At 40.0% G+C, this 24,516-nt stretch overlaps 1 non-coding gene across 1 annotated transcript; it reads right to left on the reverse strand.

The window, feature by feature from the left end:
* Positions 1 to 13,953: 13,953 nt before the first annotated feature.
* Positions 13,954 to 14,025, reverse strand: TRNAC-GCA. Its single transcript has one exon. It is a non-coding gene; the product is annotated as a tRNA-Cys (tRNA).
* Between the last annotated feature and the right edge of the window lie 10,491 nt (positions 14,026 to 24,516).

Here is a 24,516-nt window from a genome sequence, read left to right on the forward strand (position 1 = left end):
TTTTAGAATTCAGGGAGGAATTATTATAATTGCCCTCTCACACAAAGAAGTCATGTATACCAAAACTCTCATTTTCTGATCAAAAACTACTGGCTAAAGAAGGTCCATGTCACACAGCCATTAATAGAATAGGGTTATTCGTTTGCTATTGCTTTCTTCACCACCACACTTAGAAACCTCTGAACTTCCTTCTAACTTTAAAATGCTACCATTTGCCTGCTCTGATGAATTTGGACATTGATCTATAATGGCTAAAATAAACTTGCAGTAATCTGAAAGTTTTGGCATGGTGGGAGAAGAGGACTTAATGTCTCTGCTTTGATAGACTGGTGCTTGACCGATCTGAAATGCCCAGATACAGAAGAAGTGATGACATTTCATAATGTTATGTATACACCTATGGCCTTATTATTTGGTTTCCAGCAGGTCTGTGGGGTTTGTTGACTTCATCTTTTGTTTTATTTTGATTTCAACTTTATTTAATCTGTGGAACATGTTAATTAATCAAGCAAGAATTAATCAAGCAAGAATTAATCAAGCACTTTTTTAATAGTTCTACACAATGGAAGAAAGAATAAAATGTAAATATAAATGTTTTTTATATGGTAGACAATTTTTAGAAGTTACCAAAAGTTTCTGGCGATCAGTCTGACTTATGTATGGCTTTGCAAAACACAATGTCAAAGGTAGTTTAAATATAACAGTTTAAAAAACTGGAAATAGAACTGCCATATGACCCAGCAATCCCACTCCTGGGCATACACACCAAGGAAACCAGATCTGAAAGAGACACGTGCACCCCAATGTTCACCACAGCACTGTTTATAATAGCCAGGACATGGAAGCAACCTAGATGCCCATCAGCAGATGAATGGATAAGGAAGCTATGGTACATTTACACCATGGAATATTACTCAGCCATTAAAAGAATTCCTTTGAATCAGTTCTAATGAGATGGATGAAACTGGAGCCCATTACACAGAGTGAAGTAAGCCAGAAAGATAAAGACCAATACAGTATACTAACGCATATATATGGAATTTAGAAAGATGGTAACGATAACCCTATATGCAAAACAGAAGAGACACAGATGTACAGAACAGACTTTGGGACTCTGTGGGGGAAGGCGAGGGTGAGATGTTTTGAGAGAACAGCATTGAAACAAGTATACTATCAAGGGTGAAACAGACCACCAGCCCAGGTTGGATGCATGAGACAAGTGCTCAGGGCTGGTGCACTGGGAAGACCCAGAGGGATCAGATGGGGAGGGAGGCGGGAGGGGGCATTGGGATGGGGAACACATGTAAATCCATGGCTGACTCATGTCAATGTATAGCAAAAGCCACTACAATATTGTAAAGTAATTAGCCTCCAACTAATAAAAATAAATGAAAAAAAATAAAATAAAAAATAAAATTGAAAAAAAAATAAAGATAACAGTACATACAGGGATGTGGCTTCATGTATCTGTATCCTGAATTATGTCTCAGTTTCAGGGGACACCGCAGTAATTAGGGACAATGGGTTATCATCAATTTACAACGAATTTGTCTCAGCTGGCCATTTATTTTTTTCATGGTGATTTAGGCTTAGCTCAGCTGAACTCCTTGGTCAGTTATAACTTTGGGTCAGATCTGAAACTTCAAATAAGATCTCAATCTTAGATGGCTTGTCTCACCTGTCTAGGGCCTTGGCAGGGCGAACGAAGCCGACACAGCTGTGGCCTTTGAGGTTCCTCACTCACTGGCTATAAAAACATGCCTTGCTTGCTGGATGGAGGAAGGGGTCCCAAAAGAGATAAGTCTACAAAGTTTCTTGAGTCAAAGGTAGGAACTGGTACACCATTGCTTGGGCCACATTCGATGAGGTGAGTGCCAATTAAAGGAGTGGGAATATGGACACTACCTCTTTTTTTTTTAATTCATTTATTTTTTATTGAAGGATAGTTGCTTTACAGAATTTTGCTGTTTTCTGTCAAACCTCCACATGAATCAGCCATAGGTATACATACATCCCCTCCTTTTTGAACCTCCCTCCCCTCTCCCGCCCCATCCCACCCCTCTAGGCTGATACAGAGCCCCTGTTTGAGTTTCCTGAGACACACAGCAAATTCCCCTTGGCTATCTATTTTGCATATGGGAATGTAAGTTTCCATGTTACTCTCCCCATACACCTCACCCTCTCCTCCCCTCTCCCCATGTCCATAAGTCTATTCTCTATGTCTGTTTCTCCATTGCTGCCCTGTAAATAAATTCTTCAGTACCATTTTTCTAGATTCCGTATATATGCATTAGAATATGGTATTTATCGTTCTGACTCACTTCACTCTGTATAATAGGAATAAAACCACCATATGACCCAGCAATCCTAGCAGTGCCTAGGCGTGCTAGGAATATACCCTGAGGAAACCAAAATTGGACTCTACCTCTTGATGAACAGAACTGCAAAGCACATTGCTGACAGCATAGATACGGGAAGTCCCCTACATCAAACATGTTCTATAGTCCAATTTGTTTGTGAGTCCAACAAAGTTAGCCCAGCTACCCAGCTAATGGCCAACAATTGGCCATATAGTACTGTACTGTAACAAGTTTATGATACTTTTCACACAAATAAAACATAAAAAACAAACACAAAAATAAACTTTTTTAATCTCACAGTGCAGCACCTTGAAAAGCACAGAAGTACGGAATAACCACTGGCATACGGGGGCTGGCACTGAGTGAAGAAGATTTACTGCCCGGAGCGGGGAGAGCAGGTGGAGATGGCAGAGCTGAAGGACTGTCAGCAATCAGAGAGGGAGGGCAAGCTGCAACTTCGCTCCTGCCTGACGATGGCACGGCTTCTGGTTGCTCGTTGGATTCAATTCTATCTTCCCTCTTGCAAAACAGAACCAGTGATGTCTGGATTGGAGCATGCTGGCATCTGTGAAAGTCTGCAACTTGCAGGTTCATATGTTCAGGCGTGGAGGCGAGCAGGAACAACAGTGCAGGGAGACGACTGTGAGCGACCTGCAGCACAGTGCCTGGCCTCCCCAAAAAGTGTTTGAGCAGCTAATTCAATAAGCGTAATGATCCGACTACCTTAGGGTTACTCAAATTAATCATGTGACTCAGACTGAGTGCTTCACTCCTGTTAAATTCTATTTTATAAACACACAATGCAGTGTTGACATTTCAGACCATATATATATATGGTGGTACTTTAAACTCCCATGTCCTCAGACACTGGGACTTGAGCATTCCCCAGTAATATGTGGAGTTGTTTTATGCTTTCCTGAAGGCAAGGCAGAGGAAGCAGCAGCATATCAAAATTCATATGATATGAATTTTGGTCCTAGAAATTTTTAAGTAGACAGGCTCATGGAAACTCACCTGGCCTCCTCCTGGAAGGTGGTCCAACCATCTTTATGGAAAGAATTAAAGAAGGTAGCTCCAAAAACACTTCATTGTACCAGGTAATGGGATCTCTGATTCTTCATCCTGGAGTTTATATCCTAAATGCTGTTTGAAAGCAGTATTTCGTTAAGTGCTCCATGATAAGTAGTTTGTTCAGATTAAGCTTCTGAATTATTTTCATTCACATTCATGTGATGAGCAAGATAAAACTGGAATTCAATTTTGAAGACTTTTTCTGTACCATATAGCTTTATTCATCCTATTCGTGCTGTGCAGAGGTGTTGAACTGGTGATATAACAACACAAATGTCTATTTACCTGCAATTTGAAAATGCTGTATTGCTTTTTGTTGCACAAAAATGTGAAGTTTACTTTTCTAAGTAGACCGCCTTATATCCTTGTCATTTTTAAAATCTGACTCTATGGAGTTTTTTCATTTGTTTGGTCAGTTGTTTTATAAGCTTATTATTTATATCCAGATTTAGCATCTAATGATACTAGATTTAACAGTCAGATTTCTTTCAAGATATTCAGATGTGAGAAGATACGGTGTCCTTAATTTGACTTTTTTGATGGACACTGAATTATAAATCAGCAATGGAGAGTAGCTGTTTATTGGGGTTTTAATTAGCATCTCACTCATCTCCTAGTTGTCTTAATAATTAAATGCTGTCTAATTTAATATAAGAAGTTTGCCAAACTAGCTGCTGATTTATGAATTTATAAATGTATTCAACTCTCACCTTTAATAGAGCACAACAAACTATATTTATTACAAAGTTTTACTAACTTTGATTACTTTTACTATATTCAAAAATAGTTATACCCCATCAGATATGAAATATTATACATGAACAAGACAATGAAAACTCAAATAGAAGACAAAACCCAGACTCAAGATTTAAATATTTATGAAGAGAAGTATCTATGATTCAGCTTTTAAAACACAGTTTAACTTTCCTTATCTACTTACATACAGTCTATTTTCAGAAAAAAAAAAAAGCAAGAAATTGATTTCAGAGTAATACTTTTCAATTAAATGTAGCACTGAAATTAATTTTTAATAGAAGAAACACGATTTTTCATCATTATAATTTTTTTAGAAAGAAGAGTCTCAGAATCAACATGAAAATTTTCTAAGAATTGTGACTAATCTCCAACGAAAGTGATATGGGAAACTTTTGAGCTCATTATAACCACTTGCTCTTTTTTCAAACTAGAAAGTGACAGTGAAAATGTTATTTGTTCAGTCCTGTCTGATTGTGACCCCATGGACTCTAGCCTGCCAGGTTCCTCTGTCCGTGGGATTTCCCACACAAGAATACTGGAGTGGGTTGTCTTTTCCTTCTCCAGGAGATCTTCTCAACCCAGGGACTGAACCCAGGTTTCTTGCATTGCAGGTAGACCAAATTGGAAAACTGGTCTGGTAAGCAGACCAAAAGACTTTTGGAAGCTGGGGCGGGGGGTGGGGGGGGGGGGTTGGGGGGAGCACTGGAGAAAGGAAGAAAGAAGGTGTTAGAAATGGTAATTTCATGTAAGCACAGATAACCACACTAAAGTCATTAATTACTTCAGTTTACAAATAATGGAGTTTGGGCTTTTCTATCCTGTGGAGGGTTTTTTTTACTCTGCTTTGAAGGCAATAGAAATGATCAACTATAGTGATCAAAATAATGCCCACTCCAAATCTCAGCAGCCATCCCTCATTATTTAATTAAAACTCTTATTGATAGGATTTTATTTTGTATGTAGCTTAAAAGTAATTGGGCTTCCCTGGTGGTTCAGACGGTAAAGAATCCGCCTGCAATGTGGGAAACCTGGGTTCGATCCCTGAGTTAGGAAGACCCCCTGGAGAAGGGAACAGCTACCCACTCCAGTATTCTGGCCTGGAGAATTCCATGGACTATGTAGCCTATGGGGTCGCAAAGAATCGGACACGACTGAGTGACTTTCATTAAAAGTAATTCGTATATTTATGATGATACTGTGAATTTTATTCTTGAAAATTAACTTTTGGTTTTTATGACATGACAATCTTGTACACAACTTCAGGCCGACATAAAATATGCAGATTTCTCTATGCCAAAGATAAGCCAACTAAACTATCACAATGACTTTGAACTCTTCATCCCAAAGATGCATTGGGTGCATTTTTTTATACATTGAAATAATAAATAATAGATTGGGTCTAAAAGTAATTTGTGTTTTTGCTGAGCCATCAACTCTCAAAATATCTGGGTTCTGAGTCTCTAAGTCATTACATTGTGAATTTTAATCCTATCTCAGTCTATCTGTGTGTAGGCAAAAGCAAGACTTTGGTAATTTGCTGTTTCTTTTAAAGTTTTTGTCTATTCTTCCTGTCTGCTAAAATAGTTTCCTTCTCATTCAGAACACATACAGAGGAAGAAGAGGAGGTTAGAAATTATGTAACATTCTGCTCCATCCATTCCAGGTTGTCAACCACTTTAATTTATTAAAATATGGAGTTTTCATTCAAGAGAAGTAATTCCTTAACTTCTTTAAATTCTGTAAGAAAAAAAATTATAAAGGCACAGGCAGCTGTCTGCCCTGCCTCCTCATTCTGAGTGGGCCATTTTCTCAGCCAACAAGCTATCATTTGCTGCATTGACAAGATAGGCAGGCAGGCAGGCATTTTTTGAACTTTGCCAGACTGGAAAACTGGCAAGTATTCTTTTGTTTTCTGACACCATGATGGAAATGTACAGAAATGCTAATCACTCTAATTGTTTGTGCCTAAGATTTAAGTTCTTTGATATCACACTTCAGGTAAGAGATTCAGAATGTTTATCAAAGAGTGAGTCTTCCATGACTCAGTGAATCCTTGATTCTTGGATCCAATACAATGGGGTGCATGGTGTGATTTTAGATATCCTTAAGGTTCTGTCTATACCCACTCATTTGACAGTGATTATGTACTTATATTGTTCTGCTTTCTATGTGTCTGCATATTATTTTGCAAACATACTGTCAGTCTTAGGTGGTTTATGTGATAAAGGACTGCATATCACATACATATTTGTGTTTTCCAGTCTATAGATATGATCTGTGTGTTAACTGATCTTGAAGCCAAATGAAAGTTTTGCTCTTTCTCTATTAGAGGGAAAGGCTTACAGAAAGGCTTTCAGCTCTTGAACCCATTGTACATAAGTTCCAGCTCCTTTCTCTTCATTTCCAAGTAGACCCGCTGGATGTGTTTAATTTGGCATGGAAAGAAGGAAGATTGCTTAGGGCAGAGTTTCCAAAAATGTGTTCAGATGTTAATAGATTTTATTTTTAGGGTTCCATAGTCAAATGAGTTTGTGAAATGGAAGATTAAAATTACTTAAAGCAGGTTTCTTTATGGAAAGACTGTTCTGGAAATGTATTATGCTAATGAGCAATTATAAGTCCCTAAGAGAGTGATAAAGTATGTTGTTTCCTACCTAGTTGACCATAAAAACCATGATTTTGGAGAGCAGCTCACATGACCATGTCAAGTTTTCTGAAGAACACTTTCATTTTGTGAAACCCTGATCTAGGAAACAACATAAGGGAGACAATTAAGTAAATATGTGTGGCAAGAAAAGAAGAGATCAAAGATGGCAAGAGTGTTACTTGGAATCAAGAGACAGTATCAGTCAGGATACCTATGTTTTGTGCACCAGTGACAAAAAAAAAAAAATGTATTATTGATTAAGGACAGAGAGAGTATATTTTTCATTTATGCCTCCTGTCAGTCACATGACAGCTGAAGGCACCGCTCCACATTGGCAACAGCCCATACACACAGGTGGAAGGGCTTCCATAGATCTAGAGTGTCCCAGACCACGGTGGAAGAAGGAGGGACTTGGGAGAATCACATGTGCACTGTTAAGAGTTTCCACTCAGAAGTTGTTCTCTTGCATCTTCTGTCACATCCCATTGGCCAAAGCACATTTCATACCTAAGTCAAAGGACATGTATGGTATGCACAGTGTTATCACATTTCTAAGAGAAGAAAATCAGAATATTCATGTGAACATTCTAATGACTGCACAGAGACTGAGGTCATCTGCCTACCCTAAGGTCAGGCACCTTTCCCACATCCGGGAACTTGCCATTGCAGGTGTGGAAAGGCCAGGGCCCTCGCCCCAACTCAGGATAATTCTTGGGAGCAATACCAGCCTCACAGTCTTTCCAAGGGGTTGACAGAGGCCATTATTAAGACCCCATCTGGGCCCCCCATCATGCCCAAAACCTCCCTCTGCCCAGTCCTGCATCCTTCACTTCCTTCCCAGAAGATGTCCCCAGGCACTTCCCTAGTGGTCCAGTGGTTAGGACTTCCCCTTCCAGTGCAGGGACACGGGTTTGATTTCTGATTGGCGAGCCAAGATCTCACATGCCTTGTGGCCAAAAAACAAAAACAATATTGCAGCAAATTCAATAAGGACTTTTAAAATGGTCCACATCAAAAAAAAAAAAAAAATCTTTAAAAAAAAGTGTTCCCAAAAGTGCTCCCTAAAGATCTTCCTGCTGGGTGATCACTATCTCAGAACCTGCTTTACGGGAACCGGGCCCACCACAGTATACAACATAGGTCTTGGAATAATAGGAAATACCGTTTTCTGTATTTTTAAACTTTAGGTAAATGGTTATATTCTATAATTTGCTTTTTTCCCTTCAAATTATGTTTTTAAGATGTATTCACATTGACTCACATAGCCCTAATCTATTTATTTTAACTGATTTTTGGAAAATACCACATGTACTTATTTAGTCCCCTATAAATGAAAATCTGGGTTTTCTTCTAATTTTTATAATTATAATTTTGCTGATATTCTTTGTATATATATATACTTATTCACATACACAAGAGCTTTATATATATAAATTATATATATATATATATATATATATGACTTCCCAGGTGGCTCAAATAGTAAAGAAGCTGCTTGCAATGCAGAAGACCCAGGTTTGATCCCTAAGTTGGAACGATCCCCTGGTGGAGGGCATGGCAATCCACTCCAGTATTCTTGCGTGAAGAATTCCATGGACAGAGGAGCCTGGCAGGCTACATACAGTCCATGGGTTCCCAAAGGGTCGGACACAGCTGAGCAGCTAACACACAAATACACATATATGTGTGTGTGTATATGTATACACATATATATGTGTATATATATATGCCAAAAGAAGAATTACAATAAAATAGAGTATGTGACTTCTCAACTGTATTAAATGTATTTCCCTGAACACTAATAGAGTTGACCTTAGGTGGCCATTTTTTTCTGTAATCGCCTATTTATCTCTTTGCCACCCTGATCTTTCTCTAACTGAGCTTTAAAATGTACATTCCTGATATCATTCTTTGTCAGATATATGACTTGAAATATCATTTCCCAGTTTGTGACTTGACTTTTAATTTCATCTTTTTTTTTCATAAAAAATCCTCTAGTTTGAATACAGTCAAATTTATTTATCTTCTTTCCTTTATGACCTATGCATTATCTGTGTTATTTAGAAAAATTTTCCCCATGTCACGTCTTAAAAATATTCTGTATTTTTCTTAAAAGTGCTTTTTGCTTTTTTACATAGTGACCTGTTTATCCACATGGAATTTATTTCAGTTTTGATATAGTGAATATACTTCTAGTTTCATATGGTCAATCAACTGTCCCAACATCATTGTTTCACAAATTGATATTCACGCTAATTTGTAATGCCATTTCTGTGTGTGTGTGTGTGTGTGTGTGGAAGGCGGGGACCCCTCGGTTCTGTTTACTCTGTTTGTCTATTCCTGGATTAACATCATTCTGATTTCATTACTATGGTCTTACAACAAATCTTGATATCTGCAAAGTCTAGTCCCTTTCCTTTGTTCTTCTATAAAATTACCTTTGCTATTCTCAGCCTTTTACACCAAGTGAATTTTAGACTCAGCCTGCTAACTTCCACCAGAAAAAATCCTCTGTTGGGATTTTTATGGGCATTGCATCGCATTTTAATTCATTAATTTGGGGATAAATGATATGTTTATGATGTTGAGCATTTCCATTTACAAAAATGATGTACTTTATGAATGATATATCTTTAGAGAGATTCATTTTACCACATATATGCTCAAGTTCCACTTTTTCAATATTGTGATACACACAAAAGGGCATGGAAGTGAAGGAGTAAGCAATGCATATGCGTTGCCACCCTGTTTTCTCTTTCCATGTAAATAGATTAAATTTGGCACAAATGTGATTTGAAATAAATGCGGTGCTTTCAGAATGATGGATTCCATAGTAAAGGCGCTAGGTAGCACCATGTGAAATTATCTAAAAGACTGAGAAATCCAACAAAAAAAGTACAGTTATTAGATTCAAAAGGATTATGAAAAGGCCTGCCATATGACCCAGCAATCCCACTTCTGGGCATACACACTGAGGAAACCAGATCTGAAAGAGACACATGCACCCCAATGTTCATTGCAGCACTGTTTATAATAGCCAGGACATGGAAGCAACCTAGATGCCCATCAGCAGATGAATGGATAAGGAAGCTGTGGTACATATACACCATGGAATATTACTCAGCCGTTAAAAGAATTCATTTGAACCAGTCCTAATGAGATGGATGAAACTGGAGCCCCTTATACAGAGTGAAGTAAGCCAGAAAGATAAAGAACATTACAGCATACTAACGCATATATATGGAATTTAGAAAGATGGTAACGATAACCCTATATGCAAAACAGAAAAAGAGACACAGAAATACAGAACAGACTATTGAACTATGTGGGAGAATGTGAGGGTGGGATATTTCAAAAGAACAGCGTGTATACTATCTATGGTGAAACAGATCCCCAGCCCAGGTGGGATGCATGAGACAAGTGCTTGGGCCTGGTGCACTGGGAAGACCCAGAGGAATCGGGTGGAGAGGGAGGTGGGAGGGGGGATCGGGATGGGGAATACGTGTAAATCTATGGCTGATTCATATCAATGTATGACAAAACCCACTGAAATGTTGTGAAGTAATTAGCCTCCAACTAATAAAAATTTAAAAAAAAAAAAAAAAAAAAGGCCTTAAACATTAGGTGAGAAAGACAAAGTAAAAAGACTGGTCTTCCCTGCTGGAAGCTTTAAAGATTGGCAGACTGATACTCATTCATTCATTAAACAAATACTCATTGAGTACCTACTATTTACCAGTGTTCTGACCCTGGGGGAACAATTTGTTGTTGTTCAATTGCTAAGTCCGACTCTGCCATCCTATAGACTGTAGCACACCAGGCTCCTCTGTCCTCCACTATCTCCCAGAATTTTCTCAAATTCATGTCCATTGAGTCAGTGATGCTATCTAACCATCTCATCCTCTGCCACCCCCTTCTCCTTTTGCCTTAAATCTTTCCCAGCATCAGGGTTTTTTCCAATGAGTCGGCTTTTCGCATCAGGTGGCTTAAGTATTGGAGCTTCAGGGGAAAGAATAGGAAATCAAATAAAATGGCTGCCTTTTGTGAATCCACTTAGAGGAGGGATATCTTAAATGTTTATTTAGTACTAAGCACCTGAAGGCTTCCCTCATAGCTCAGTTGGTAAAGAATCCGCCTGCAATACAGGAGACCCTGGTTTGATTTCTGGGTTGGGAAGATCCCCTGGAGAAGGGATAGGCTACACACTCCAATATTCTTGCCTGGAGAATTCCATGGACTGTATAGTCCACGGGGTCACAAACAGTCAGATACGACTGAGCGGCTTTCACTTTTCAAGCACCCATTGTATAAAAACTATAACCATTCTTTCAATACTTAAGGTGCTTATGAGAAGATTAACCATCGTTAAGATCACTAGAGCATTAATCAGTGCTATGTGACATGATCCAAATTATCAATGCAATTAGTGCGAGAAGAAAGATAACTGCAGATTGATTGAAAGTCATAACAGGTTTCCTGAAGGAACTAGGTCTTGTGTTGGAATTTGAGGACAAGCAGGTCCTCAAATGTAGGAATATAGAGAGTGTCGTAGGCGAGAAGAACATCATTTAAAAAAAAAAAAAAGACACGTGATATGAGTAGATAGGAATTCTCAACATTCCTCAGAAAGAGAATCATGCTGGATAAGAGAAGGTGAATTTGGGCAAATCAGATGAGGACAGATAATGGAGGAGTTTGATCACCAGCGAAGTTTAAAATGGCTGCAGAGACCAATTATAGACTATCGTCCTCTTCCTCCTCCTCCTTTTCCTTCTTCTCTTTTTTTTCTTAGATCAGGAAGCCAATATGATAAAAGCAAAATTGTAAGAGTTACTAGCCTAACATTGCTATGGAGGAAGCATTGGAAAGTGAAGAGAGGAGCGATGTAGAAACAGCTCTCTGAGCCTGACACAGTCTGACAGCATCTGAGGCAGGAAACAGCATGGTCCCTACTTTTGGAAACTTACAGTCACAATGTGGGAGGCAAGAATGATATATTTAACACTAAATTCATAAACATTCACAGCCCAGATGTTGGCTGGGACCTTTTATCCTTTGGCTTGAACCCCCAAATCCAGACCAAGTTGGATTTCAAAACTGTTTTACTTTCTTCAAATCCCCAAGGGGTCATGAAAAGCCTTTCATGACCACTCTGCCTATAGCACCTGCCTCCACATGTGCTGCTTCTGTTCCCTACTTCTTGACAGTCTATACCCCAAACCCCATCCCTTCACTAATTTCCATCAACTATACTTGCTCTCTAAGCATTTGATGAGTTTATTTTAACTTCCTGAGCAACTGAGGATCATGGAGAATGATCACAGTGGACTATACACAACCTTCTCTTCACTGCTAATGCCCCCTTCCTCCTGGTCTTCTCTCTCTGCCCCTATTTCTCCTTTACTGAATTGCTTGCTAGAGCCTCATATTCAGCACTCTTTTCATGTAGATCAATTCAATGCTCCCTCAATTCTTGCCCCAAATTATCATACCCAAACAAATCAAAGTGCCAACAAACAAAGGGGAAGATAGCATTTCTTTGTGTGTGTGTGTTTTAATCTCTCAGTTGTGTCTGACTCTTTGTGACCCTATGGACTGTAGTCCACCAGACTCTTCTGTCCATGGAATTCTCCAGGCAAGACTACTGGAGTGGGTTGCCATTCCCTTCTCCAGGGGATCTTCCCGACCCAGGGATCAAACCTGGGTCTCCTGCATTGCAGGTAGAATCTTTACCATTGGAGCCACCAAGGAAGCCCTAGCATTTCTTGTGTTTATGTGTTAATTGCTCAGCCATGTCCGATTCTTCGCAACCCCATGGACTGTAGCCCACTAGGCTCCTCTATCCATGGAATTCTCCAAACAAGAATAATGGAGTGAGTAGCCATTTTCTTCTCCAGGGAATCTTCCTGACCCAGGGATCAAACCCAGGTCTCCTGCATTGCAGGCAGATTCTCTACTATCTGAGTCACCAACTGCATATGTAATAAACCAAGCCAACAATCCTCTGACACAGAAAACACAAGAGAGAACAAAGGCAGAGAAATAAATATGTTTCAGGCAGCATGGCAAAAGCTGGGTAAATAAGGGCTACAGCACTTCAGAGAAGGGAAAGATCAATCAAGAAGGGTTTTAATGGAGGAGATAGATCTTGAAGTGGACCTTGAACAGAGACCTGAATTAGTACTGCAGAGAGAGGAGGCAAGAGGTCATTCAAGGTAAGGAAATAACTGTAGGAAAACCACAGAGGCAAGAAAGAGCCTGGCAACTGGAAGAAGGCAGCTCTCAACTGAGAATTTAGAAACAAGATAAGGTTGACTGGGTGCTGAAAATGCTAGATTGTCAGACTCAAGGGTTTGGCCTCTTTCCAATAAAAATCAGAAGACACTCTAACAAATGCTTTTTGGAAGGCAGGCGCTGAAGGAAACTTTGTGGTCCTCTCTTCTTTCTGGAGGTTGACTTTAATTTCTTCTCTTGAAAATCAGCTTTCTCTACCCAGGGATTGTGGTGATTCAGCAAATTCCTGTCTTCCCATCCATGGAGAAAAGACTCTTACCTCTTGTTCCAGCTCCAGAAACCAAGCAAAGGATTCTATTTGGCTTGGCTTGAAATAATTACCCATGCCTAGAACCAGCCCTGCGGTCAGGAAGGTTAGCTTGTGGAAGAAGATGGCAGTTTCTAATGAAGCACATAACGAAGCATGGCCAGATGTGGCTGGCAGGCAGAGGTGGGGGAATAGGGAGTAAAGATGCAACATGAGGCATGGATATTACCACTGGGAGAGTTTTGAGTGAAGAAGCAAATGCAGTTTGTGTCTAAGGTTGAACTCACTGGCAAGTCTTACATAAAGAAAATTGATTTTTTTAATCCAGCATTGATTTATAACCTACTATTCTTAATTTTTTATTAAACCTCTCTTATTTTTTCTCATTTTCTTCTAATTTAAGTCATTAGCCAGTATTTTGTGTCCTTCTAGAAAGTGGAAGTGAAAGAAAGTGAAGTCGCTCAGTCGTGTCTGACTCTTTGTGACCCCATGGACTGTAGCCCACTAGGGTCCTCCATCCATGGAGTTTTCTAGGCAAGAGTACTGGAGTGGGTTGCCATTTCCTTCTCCAGGGGATCTTCCCAACCTGGGGATCGAACCCAGGTCTCCTGCATTGCAGACAGACGCTTTACCATCTGAGCCACCAGGGAACCCTTCTAAGCCACCTTAAATTTGGGTGAGGGGGCGGAAAGGGAAAAAATAAAATCAATTACTTAACAGTGGTTATGAACCAACTATTAAGACATAGTTGCTGTTTTCAAGGAGCTCTTAGTCTAGGAATAAAGATATCATATATCTTTATAAAGATATATATATATATATAGAAATAACTGTGGGTAGAAAATAAGAAATGCCGCTAAAGAGGTATAGATAAACTTCTATGAGTTCAGAGCTTCATACTATAAGAAATAGTATTGTTGGACTGATATTTTAAAGTAGAATGCAGTAGATCAAATTAAGACCTAAAAACATGACAATAAAAGGCTTTCTATAGGGAGGAGCTGCTTGAGACTAGAAGAGCATAGAGGTGATAAAGAGCAGAATATCTGGTGAAAATAGTTTATATCTGACAGGATGGACTTGATCCTGAAAGAAGAGAGGACCACAAAGAGGGGAACACTTCCCAACCCACACCTACATAGTGAAATAGCCTTGGGAAGGTGACAAAGAGCTACACTGAAACTTGTTCAGGAAAAAATATATGGTGGGACTTCCCCGATTCTCCAGTGGTTAAGACCTCACCTTCCAATGAAAGGGGTACCGGTTCTAACCCTGGTTGGGAAGCTAAGATCTCACATGACTCTTGGCCTAAAAACCAAAGCATTAAACAGAAGCAATGTTACCACAAATTCAATAAAGACTTTAAAAATGGTCCACATCAAAAAATTTTAAATTTGAAAAAAATGCATGGGATGTCATGGTAGGTTAATAGAGGAGCGGGTACCATGGTGAGGCCAAACAGACTGACACTTTGAGGATGAGGGAGAAGAGAAATTAGAAGTGTCCTGGGGCAGATTTACAGAACAAGGTAAAGACCATCCTCGTGATGAGACGTGATCACCTTCCATTTTGAATGGCCCTGGAGTCTAATCCTAATCCTCTGAGAAAGGAAATCACAGGAAAGGAGATGAACACCTCACACCAGCCTTTGCCAGAGCGGGCGGTGCCTCCGTGTAGTATATGGAACCCACAGATCATAAACCTCCAGAGTGTCAGCAATGGTGCCACAGAGAAGTCCTTGCACTTCAGATCCACGTGACAGAGGCCCAAAGCAACCATTTGCTCCTTGCGGAAGTCCAGAGATTCTTGCACAATCCAGGTGAATACACTTACCTTGTGCCTTTTCCTCTGAATCAAGTAACATTTCCACATGAGCTGGCCCTGTTCCACCACGCTGCATCAGCCCAGCTGCGGAACTCAGTTTTCCTTTGAGGGCTCCAAGCCAACTGCCCTCACGTGGCGTTGCTGCTCACAACCCATCTTACTGAAGGTTTGGGGAAACAGAGGAGTGTTGCGTTCCTGTAACAGAAAACAGATTCGAAGGAGATTTTAGACATGTCTGATTTTTAAAAGCCTTCAGCCATCTGACAGCTAAGAATTTTTCAGAGGCTGTTTCACCTTTTAGAGTGTCCAGAATGGACTATCTAGAAGGCTGCTCCCATCCCCACCCCTGACTGCCCATGTTTTCCTGTTCACTTCTTGCCGCAAGATTTCAAACCCTTCCCATTTTACTATATGGAGTAACATTTCTCAGTCAAGGGTGGCTTTGCTCCTCAGCAATGTCTGGAGACATTTTTGGTTTTCACTTCTTGGTGGAGGGGGTGGTTACTAGAGGCCCCTAGTGGGTTGAGGATGGCCACGCTGCTAAATACGGCCATACTCCTATATTGTGTGGGAAAACCCCCCACAGCAGAGAACTATCTGATCCAAAAGTGTTCATAGAGCCGAGGTTGGAAAACCACCACACAGAGCAAATCAGTTCTCTCCAGCCTCCATATCCCAGACTCCAAGTCTCCCCCATCTTTGAATGAACACCGCTCATGAGACGGTCCCCTTCTTTTAATGAAAGAGCCCCCAATTCTCACTACAACACTAAAGAACAACAGATACCCTGAAATTTTTAAGGTGAGCTGCCCTTCTCAGAAAAAGTTGTGGTTTTGAATAGAATTTTTCCTTAATACGTATAAAGTTCTCATCCATACTCAACTCGACTTTCTCTGCCAGAAAGAAAAAGAGAGAAAGAGAAGAATGTAAATAGTGTGGGTGATTCTGTCCCACGTTCCACTAGAGCATATGCCCCAGAGGCGCGCAGGAAGGGAGATGTGAATCTGATGTTCCTTCAGTTGGTCTCCGTTCCTGAATCGCTCTCATAGTATGAGCAGCTCACCATACTGAGTGTGATTCAAGTGTTTAAAGATACATTTTTTTTTCATACAACATGGCCCCTAAATGCAAGCCAACTCCTTCATCAGGTGTTTAGCTGAGAAAACAGCAATCTGTTCCGACGCTGGAGGAAAAACTGGCTGAGTTGGATGCTATAGTAGCTTTGAATGCACATTAAAAGGGCCGTATATGTTGTACTTTCCAAGTGAATTAAGAAATTGTTGAGGTATAATTTTCCACCTTGATCATTGGCTTTAGCACCAAATTCTATGTAAAAATGTAACTACCTGTTAGGAGAGTGGTGGTGAGGAAGTAGAGATCTTAGGGTAGAGATTTGAGGGACGTTAAAGGGTGGGAGGATGAGATGGTTAGGTAGTATCACCAACTCAGTGCACATGAATTTGAGCAAACTCCGGGAGACTGCAGAGGACAGAGGACCCGGCGTGCTGCAGTCCATGGGGTTGAAAAGAGTCAGACACTGCTTAGCGATTGAACAGCAGCAACAACATGATGAGAATAAAGAGGAAAGAAATTGTGAGCTAAGATGAGAAAGGCAAAGAAGTCTGAAAGAGCAATGCCTTGTCTATCCATTTACAGGGCCATCTATTTGATAATTGAAAGGAAAAGCTTACTAATTTTATAAAAGGCAAGCTGCACCACAAAGAGCTTAGTTTGTTGCAATATTGATTTTTTAAAGACATTACTGCGCAATGTGGGTTCAAAATTCTGTAAACTTCCAATGTAATAATGCCTGTTGAATTGTTAACTCGCTTGTCTATGGTGTCTAAGGTGAAATTTTGCCATACTTGTCTTTTAACATAACTTAATAAGTTATGTGTTAGCTTGTTTTTTTAATTAAAAAACTGCCAAGTATATGCCATAAATTCTAAACAGTTTTAAAATTATTAAACAGCAAGGAACAACGGCAGCTCTTGTGGGTGTACCTTTGAAGTCTGTTTATATTATGTGTGCAAGTGGCTTTGTGTGAAAACAGGTTATAAAACAAGTGGTTACTAGTTATCTCTGCCTTTACTGGTGTATGTTCTACCAGTGGTCCACCCTCAATAATTTGAATTAGAGAATATTTTTCCAGTTGTTAAGATGAGACTAGGGAAAAGGAAAATTAACTTATAAATATTGCATGGGTCAAAAATGCTGTTTGAGGTTTGGAATTACTATAAATTCTATAGTAATCATTTTCAGAAATTCCCATTTTAATTAAATACAGTATTTTCAAAATTGTGCTATGGCACATGGCACAGGCATTCTCTGACTTGGGAACTTTCTGAATAGTGCACTAAATAAAGGGGAAATTGTTCTCTGCTAAGCGCTATTTTCAACACACACAAAAATTATAGTGCTTTTCTTTTATTTGTGCACACATTAAGGATATAGATGGGCTTCCCTGATAGCTCAGTTGGTAAAGAATCTGCCTGCAATGCAGGAGAGCCAGGTTCAGTTCCTGGGTCGGGAAGATCCCCTGGAGAAGGGAAAGGCTACCCACTCCAGCATTCTGGCCTGGAGAATTCCATGGACTACACAGTCTCAAGGAGTTGGACATGACTGAGCGACTTTCACTTTCACTTAAATGTATAGAGACTTTGTCTGGACCTAATTGTTACCCCTTTTGTTGCTCCTGTAAAGTCAAATTTATGAAAATCAGTTCAGAATGGAGAATCACAGAAACTTAACACTGGATTGGAAATATTGGAATACTGAAAAGGGATTGAAAGACAATTCCCTAATAGGGTTTAATTTATTTACCCATAATGCTACTAGAAAGAAAGAATCATTTGGATTCCAATGAAAGAACAGATTAAAGTCAAGGTAATAAGTATTTGAGACAGAATTTGAATCTGGTTCAGTGGAATTCCCTGGTGGCTCAGACCATAAAGAATCTGTCGGCAATGCAGGAAATCTGGGTTCAACCTCTGTGATGGGAAGCCACCCTGGAGAAGGGAATGGCAACTCACTCCAGGATTCTTGCCTGGAAAATTCCATGGACCTAGGAGCCTGGCAGGCTACAGTCCATGGGGTTGCAAAGAGTCAGACATGACTGAGCGACTAACACTTTCAGTGGGATTCCCATCCATATTCTTTTCTCTACAACATTCTGCTCAGCTAGCTAACCAAATTCCATGATGAATTCAGTAATCTTGAATATAGGAACCATTAGGGTACAAACACCTTCAAACTTACTATAATACTATTCACTATAGGCTAATATTCTGTACAAATATTCTTATTCAGTACCATCTGAGTTAATCAGGGCAATGTACCAAAATCTCATGAAGTACACAAAATAAAGATGTATTTATCAGTTACATCACAGTCCAATGCAGTTTGGCAACTCTCCTTGGTAGCTTTCTTCCACAAGATGATTCAGAGATCTAAGTCTCCTTCCATTCTGAGATGTTGCCATCCCAGACTTGCGGCCTCCCAGGCGTTAACAGAAAGGGAAGTGAGAGTTGAGACAATCCTTCATGAGTTTTATAACCAGTGAGTAGATCACTTCCACCAAACACTAGGATGCAGACCCAGGCATATGGACACAACCTAAGTGCAAGGGAGGCTGGGCTGTGTAGCCTTTCTGTCCACTTGGAAAGAGACAAATGAAATTGAACTTGGCAAACTCATAGCCCTGTCACTTCCACACCATTTAAGGGAATTTATTTCTTCAAGTAGCAAAAACACCCACTGAATTTTATGGGAAGGTCAAAGTTCTGACATGGTCACTAGGTTACGGGTCACAAGAGTAACATGTTTTTCGATGCAAAGCTTGACATATTAGAAGAAAATCTTCCTGGATGTTAACGGGAGGAAGTCAAGCAGTCAGTCCTGAATATCAAATAGCCCAGTAAGGAAAACAGCAAAAAAGAAGTGATCAAATAAGGTCAGAAGCCAAGCTTGGAGAGTGCTAAAGAATATGGGTAGAAGAGTGAGTGGGTGTATATGGTTTAGGATTAAGGGGATGTAAAAATATCATAGCTAACATTCATCGTTTACTATAAGCAAGAGTTAGGCTATTAATCCCCATAACAACCATATAAGGTAAGTTGTATTATTTTATAGATGATGAAACTGAAGTCCAGAGTTTATGTAATTTACCCATAATCCCACAGCTAGTTGGAGGCAGAGCTAGGATTCAAACCCAGGCTAAGTCTGGGTCCAGGGTCTATGCTTTTAACCTTTGTTCTTTATTGCCACTCTTAAAGACAAACACTGCTGGATATCCTCTTTTATGTGATACCTGGTTTCTGACTGAGGGGCAACTTTTCCGAAGAAAACATAAAAGGCTGGATGTTGAAGTTCCAATGTACTTTATCACCCACTGATTCATCAGGCTATATTGGGAGTTTCTTTTTCCTGATCTCATTTCCTCTTTGCAAAGTAACTATTTATTTAAAAGGCTACACAAACCAATAGATAACCCTATTCCATCATCCCACTTACAGACCTCTGCCTTTGCTATTCCAGCTCAGAGGAAATCCTACTTCTAAATTCCTCCAGAGTAGAAAGTTCACAGCTTCCTTTGTAATCTGTCTCAATATTTTGTAATCTGTAAGCAGAGTAGATATATGGCATTTGGAATGTATAGGAAATCAGAAAGTTTTCATCAAAATTCTGAGAAGGCCAGTAAATTCAGAATAGCAAATGAACCAAAATGGCAAAATATATGCTTTCTGCAGACCCTTCATACATAAAGAGAAGTTGACAAATTGATCTGGGTGTTATCTTTTTCTTTCTCCATTTTATCTATTTCGAATGCAGAATTACTGCAGACTGGAGAAGAAACACTACTGATTTTTTTTTTTTTAAACACTCCTTCTTCCTTGGCCCTATGTGATCTGAACATCTTTCAAGAAAATGTTGAATAGCCCCTGAAAGCAGGGGTAACATTGATAATATTTAATGACCTGTATGGACTTTCCTGATGGCTAAGCAGGTAAAGAATCTGCCTGCAATGCAGGAGATTGGTTTTGACCCCTGGGTGGGGAAGAGCTCCGAGAGGTGGAAACGGCAGCCACTCCAGTGTTCTTGCCTGAAAAAGCCTACAGATAGAGGAGTCTGGTGGGTTATAGTCCATAGGGTTGCAAAGAGTTCTTTGAGCAACAGAGCACAGTACCGCAATGACCTGTATAGTCACACTGATCAGTGGATACCAGCCAATCAGAAGGAACCAGGCTGGTGAGAAGAGCCCAGCTGTCCTGGTATCGACCAACTGAACATCAGGCCTACCCTTCACCTTGTTCCGTAGTGTTCTGGCAGGCAGGCTACAGGAGATTGTGATCTCCTGCAGATTGCCCCTGTGCTAACATACACACCAAGGGCCACATGCTAGCATGCTCTCGCTCTCTCTCTGTGTCAGGCACAGGTTAAAATCTGAGCATTTCTGGTTTTCCATGGAATAGTATAATTTGCATTTCAAACTGCTGATTTATATTATATAGGTGAAATTCTTGTTATACTTCAATGCTTTTTGGGAGATTGATTTATACTGGATACATTTCTTCCCACTCTAAAAAAATAATCATTAATTGGATCAAGGTGGTTCTGCAAACTTACCATGGGACTCAGTGAAAGATGAGCCTATCTTCACTAGATTATTTAGTTACCTGGTTCTGCTATCTTGGTTTATTGCAAAAGATGCCCCCCACCTTTATTTTGAGGGTATAAAAGGTGATCACAGCATCTACATCCCACCCCCTGACCCCATCGAACATTTCTTGCACCCCTCCTTAACCATAACCTTAGGTCTTTATGACACAGTTAAAGCCCTGTCCCATTTTCTACTTGGGCTTTCCAAGTGGTACTAGTGGTAAAGAATGCGCCTCCCAATGCAGGAGACTTAAGAGACCTGACCCTTGGGTGGGGAAGGTCCACTGGAGGAGGGCATGGCAACCCACTTCAGTATTCTTGCCTGGAGAACCCCATGGACAGAGGAGCCTGGTGGCCTACAGTCCATAGAGCTGCAAAGAATCAGACATGACTGAAGAGACTTAGCTCGCATTTTCTACTCTGCTCATTGGAACTGGTTGTCTCTTAACAAAGACTGTTAATTATCCCCTGTATTTATTTACCCCTTCCTCCTTTTAGTAGAACTCCAGTTTTAGCAGGGAACATAACCACTTAACCTTCTTGAAAATTGCTCTGGTATCAAGATGTAAACATCTAGCCGTGGCAAGTGGGGGATACTCTCTAGTTGCTGGCTTCTTACTGTGGTGGCTTCTCTCACTGCAGAGCAAGGGCTCTGGGGCACACGGGCTTCAGTAGCTGTGGCCCCCAGGCTCTAGAGCACAGGTTCAGTAGCTGTGGTACATGGGCTAAGTTGCTCTGTGGCATGTGGGATCCTCCTGAATCAGGCACCAAACCCATGTCTCCTGCATTGGCAGGTGGATTTTCATCACTGAGCCACCAGAGAAGCCCCCCAAAATGTTTGTTTTTTAACATAAAACTGTGGATATGATTCTAATGACACAGACTCCACCATATAGATAAGGACAACACTCTGCAGAATTGGGGAGCATCAAGGGACACGGGGTTCCCTTCCTTGTCATTTGTCAAAGGACAAATGAAGTGAGCCAGATAATGGCTAAACACCAGATTCTTAAGCCCTTTCATTAGGATCTGAAATATCCTGTCTCCCTTAGATTCATATGTTGAAACCTTAATCCCCAAATATGATGATACAACATATGAACCCCCTAGATTCATGTGTTGAAACCTTCATCCCCAAATATGATGATAATCCCCAACTGAGACTATTGAGCAAATGAGAATATTCCGCTCAATATTCTGTAATAACCTAAATGGAGAAAGAATTTGAGAAAGAATAGATACATGTATATGTACAACTGAATCACTTTGCAGTATACCTGAAACTAACACAACATTGTTCATTAACTACACACACCCACACACACCCACACACACACACACACACACACACACACACACACGTAAAAAAGTCTGTTCTTCAGAAGAGAGTCCTCACTCAACCATATTGCATCCTGATCTTGGACATCTACTTCCAGAATTGTGAAATGTAAATTTATGCTATTTATAAACTACCCACTCTATAGTATTTTGTTATCGGAGCCCCAGCAGACTAAGATACCTGTCCAAATTGGACTGAACCCTTGTCTCTAGGATTTGAGTCAAAATACTTAGTGCATGGGCCAATAGAACTAATCAGAAAAGTTCTGGGAATGACTTAAGATCAGCATGCAATGATTTTTATATCAGCCCTGAATTTCACTGAGGCTATTAGAATTACTTGGGCTAGGAAGAAATATGATTGGAAAGTGACCCAAAAAGCAATACTATTGAAATGAACTGGACTTGAATTACTCCTTTGCAAGGATCTGTATTTTCCTAGATGGGCTGTTCTCATGGTGCTGAAGTCATCTTCATTCTTGAGAATCTCTGAGAGAATAGTTTGACTTTTATTATTTCATTTATTTTTTGGCTGTGCTGTGTGCAGTCCTGCTCTAGTCGTGGTGCTTGAACTTTTTATTGCAGGGGTTTCTCTTGTTGCAGAGCACAGACCCTAGGGTGTGTGGTCTCAGTAACTGTGGCCCACAGGCTTGGTTGCCTTCTGGCATGTGGAAGCTTCCCAGAGTAGGGGTCGAATCTGTGTACCCCACAATGGCAGATTCTTAAAACCACAGGGCCACCAGGGAAGTTCTAAATTTTATTTTATTTTTTTTCCCTTTTATTTATTTATTTATTTTTCCAGTGGGTTTTGTCATACATTGATATGAATCAGCCATAGATTTACACGTATTCCCCATCCCGATCCCCCCTCCCACCTCCCTCTCCACCCGATTCCTCTGGGTCTTCCCAGTGCACCAGGCCCGAGCACTTGTCTCATGCATCCCACCTGGGCTGGTGATCTGTTTCACCATAGATAGTATACATGCTGTTCTTTTGAAACATCCCACCTTCACCTTCTCCCACAGAGTTCAAAAGTCTGTTCTGTATTTCTGTGTCTCTTTTTCTGTTTTGCATATAGGGTTATCGTTACCATCTTTCTAAATTCCGTATATATGTGTTAGTATGCTGTAATGTTCTTTATCTTTCTGGCTTACTTCACTCTGTATAATGGGCTCCAGTTTCATCCATCTCATTAGGACTGATTCAAATGAATTCTTTTTAATGGCTGAGTAATATTCCATGGTGTATATGTACCACAGCTTCCTTATCCATTCATCTGCTGATGGGCATCTAGGTTGCTTCCATGTCTGGCTATTATAAACAGTGCTGCGAATGAACATTGGGTGCACGTGTCTTTCAGATCTGGTTTCCTCAGTGTTGTATGCCCAGAAGTGGATTGCGGGTCATATGGCCAGTTCATATTTCAGTTTTTTAAGGAATCTCCACCACTGTTTTCCTAGTTGCTGTTACTAGTGCATTCCCACCAACGGTTGTTAAGAGGGTTCCCTTTTTCCACCACCCTCTCCAGCATTTATTGCTTGTAGACTTTTGGATAGCAGCCATTCTGACTGGCGTGTAATGGTACCTCATTGTGGTTTTGATTTGCATTTCTCTAATAATGAGTGATGTTGAGCATCTTTTCATGTGTTTGTTAGCCATCTGTATGTCTTCTTTGGAGAAATGTCTGTTTAGTTCTTTGGCCCATTTTTTGATTGGGTCATTTATTTTTCTGGAATTGAGCTGCAGGAGTTGCTTGTATTTTTGAGATTAATCCTTTGTCTGTTTCTTCATTTCTTATTATTTTCTCCCAATCTGATGGCTGTCTTTTCACATTACTTATAGTTTCCTTTGTAGTGCAAAAGCTTTTAAGTTTCATTAGGTCCCATTTGTTTAGTTTTGCTTTTATTTCCAATATTCTGGGAGGTGGGTCATAGAGGATCTTGCTGTGGTTTATGTCGGAGAGTGTTTTGCCTCTGTTCTCCTCTAGGAGTTTTATAGTTTCTGGTCTTACATTTAGATCTTTAATCCATTTTGAGTTTATTTTTGTGTATGGTGTTAGATGACATGATCCTCTACATAGAAAACCCTAAAGACGCTTCCAGAAAATTACTAGAGCTAATCAATGAATATAGTAAAGTTGCAGGATATAAAATTAACACACAAAAATCCCTTGCATTCCTATATACTAACAATGAAAAAACAGAAAGAGAAATTAAGGAAACAATACCATTCACCATTGCAACAAAAAGAATAAGATACTTAGGAGTATATCTACCTAAAGAAACAAAAGACCTATACATACATAGAAAACTATAAAACAC

Source organism: Cervus canadensis, chromosome 1 (assembly GCF_019320065.1).
Source record: "Cervus canadensis isolate Bull #8, Minnesota chromosome 1, ASM1932006v1, whole genome shotgun sequence".
NCBI lineage: Eukaryota > Metazoa > Chordata > Mammalia > Artiodactyla > Cervidae > Cervus > Cervus canadensis.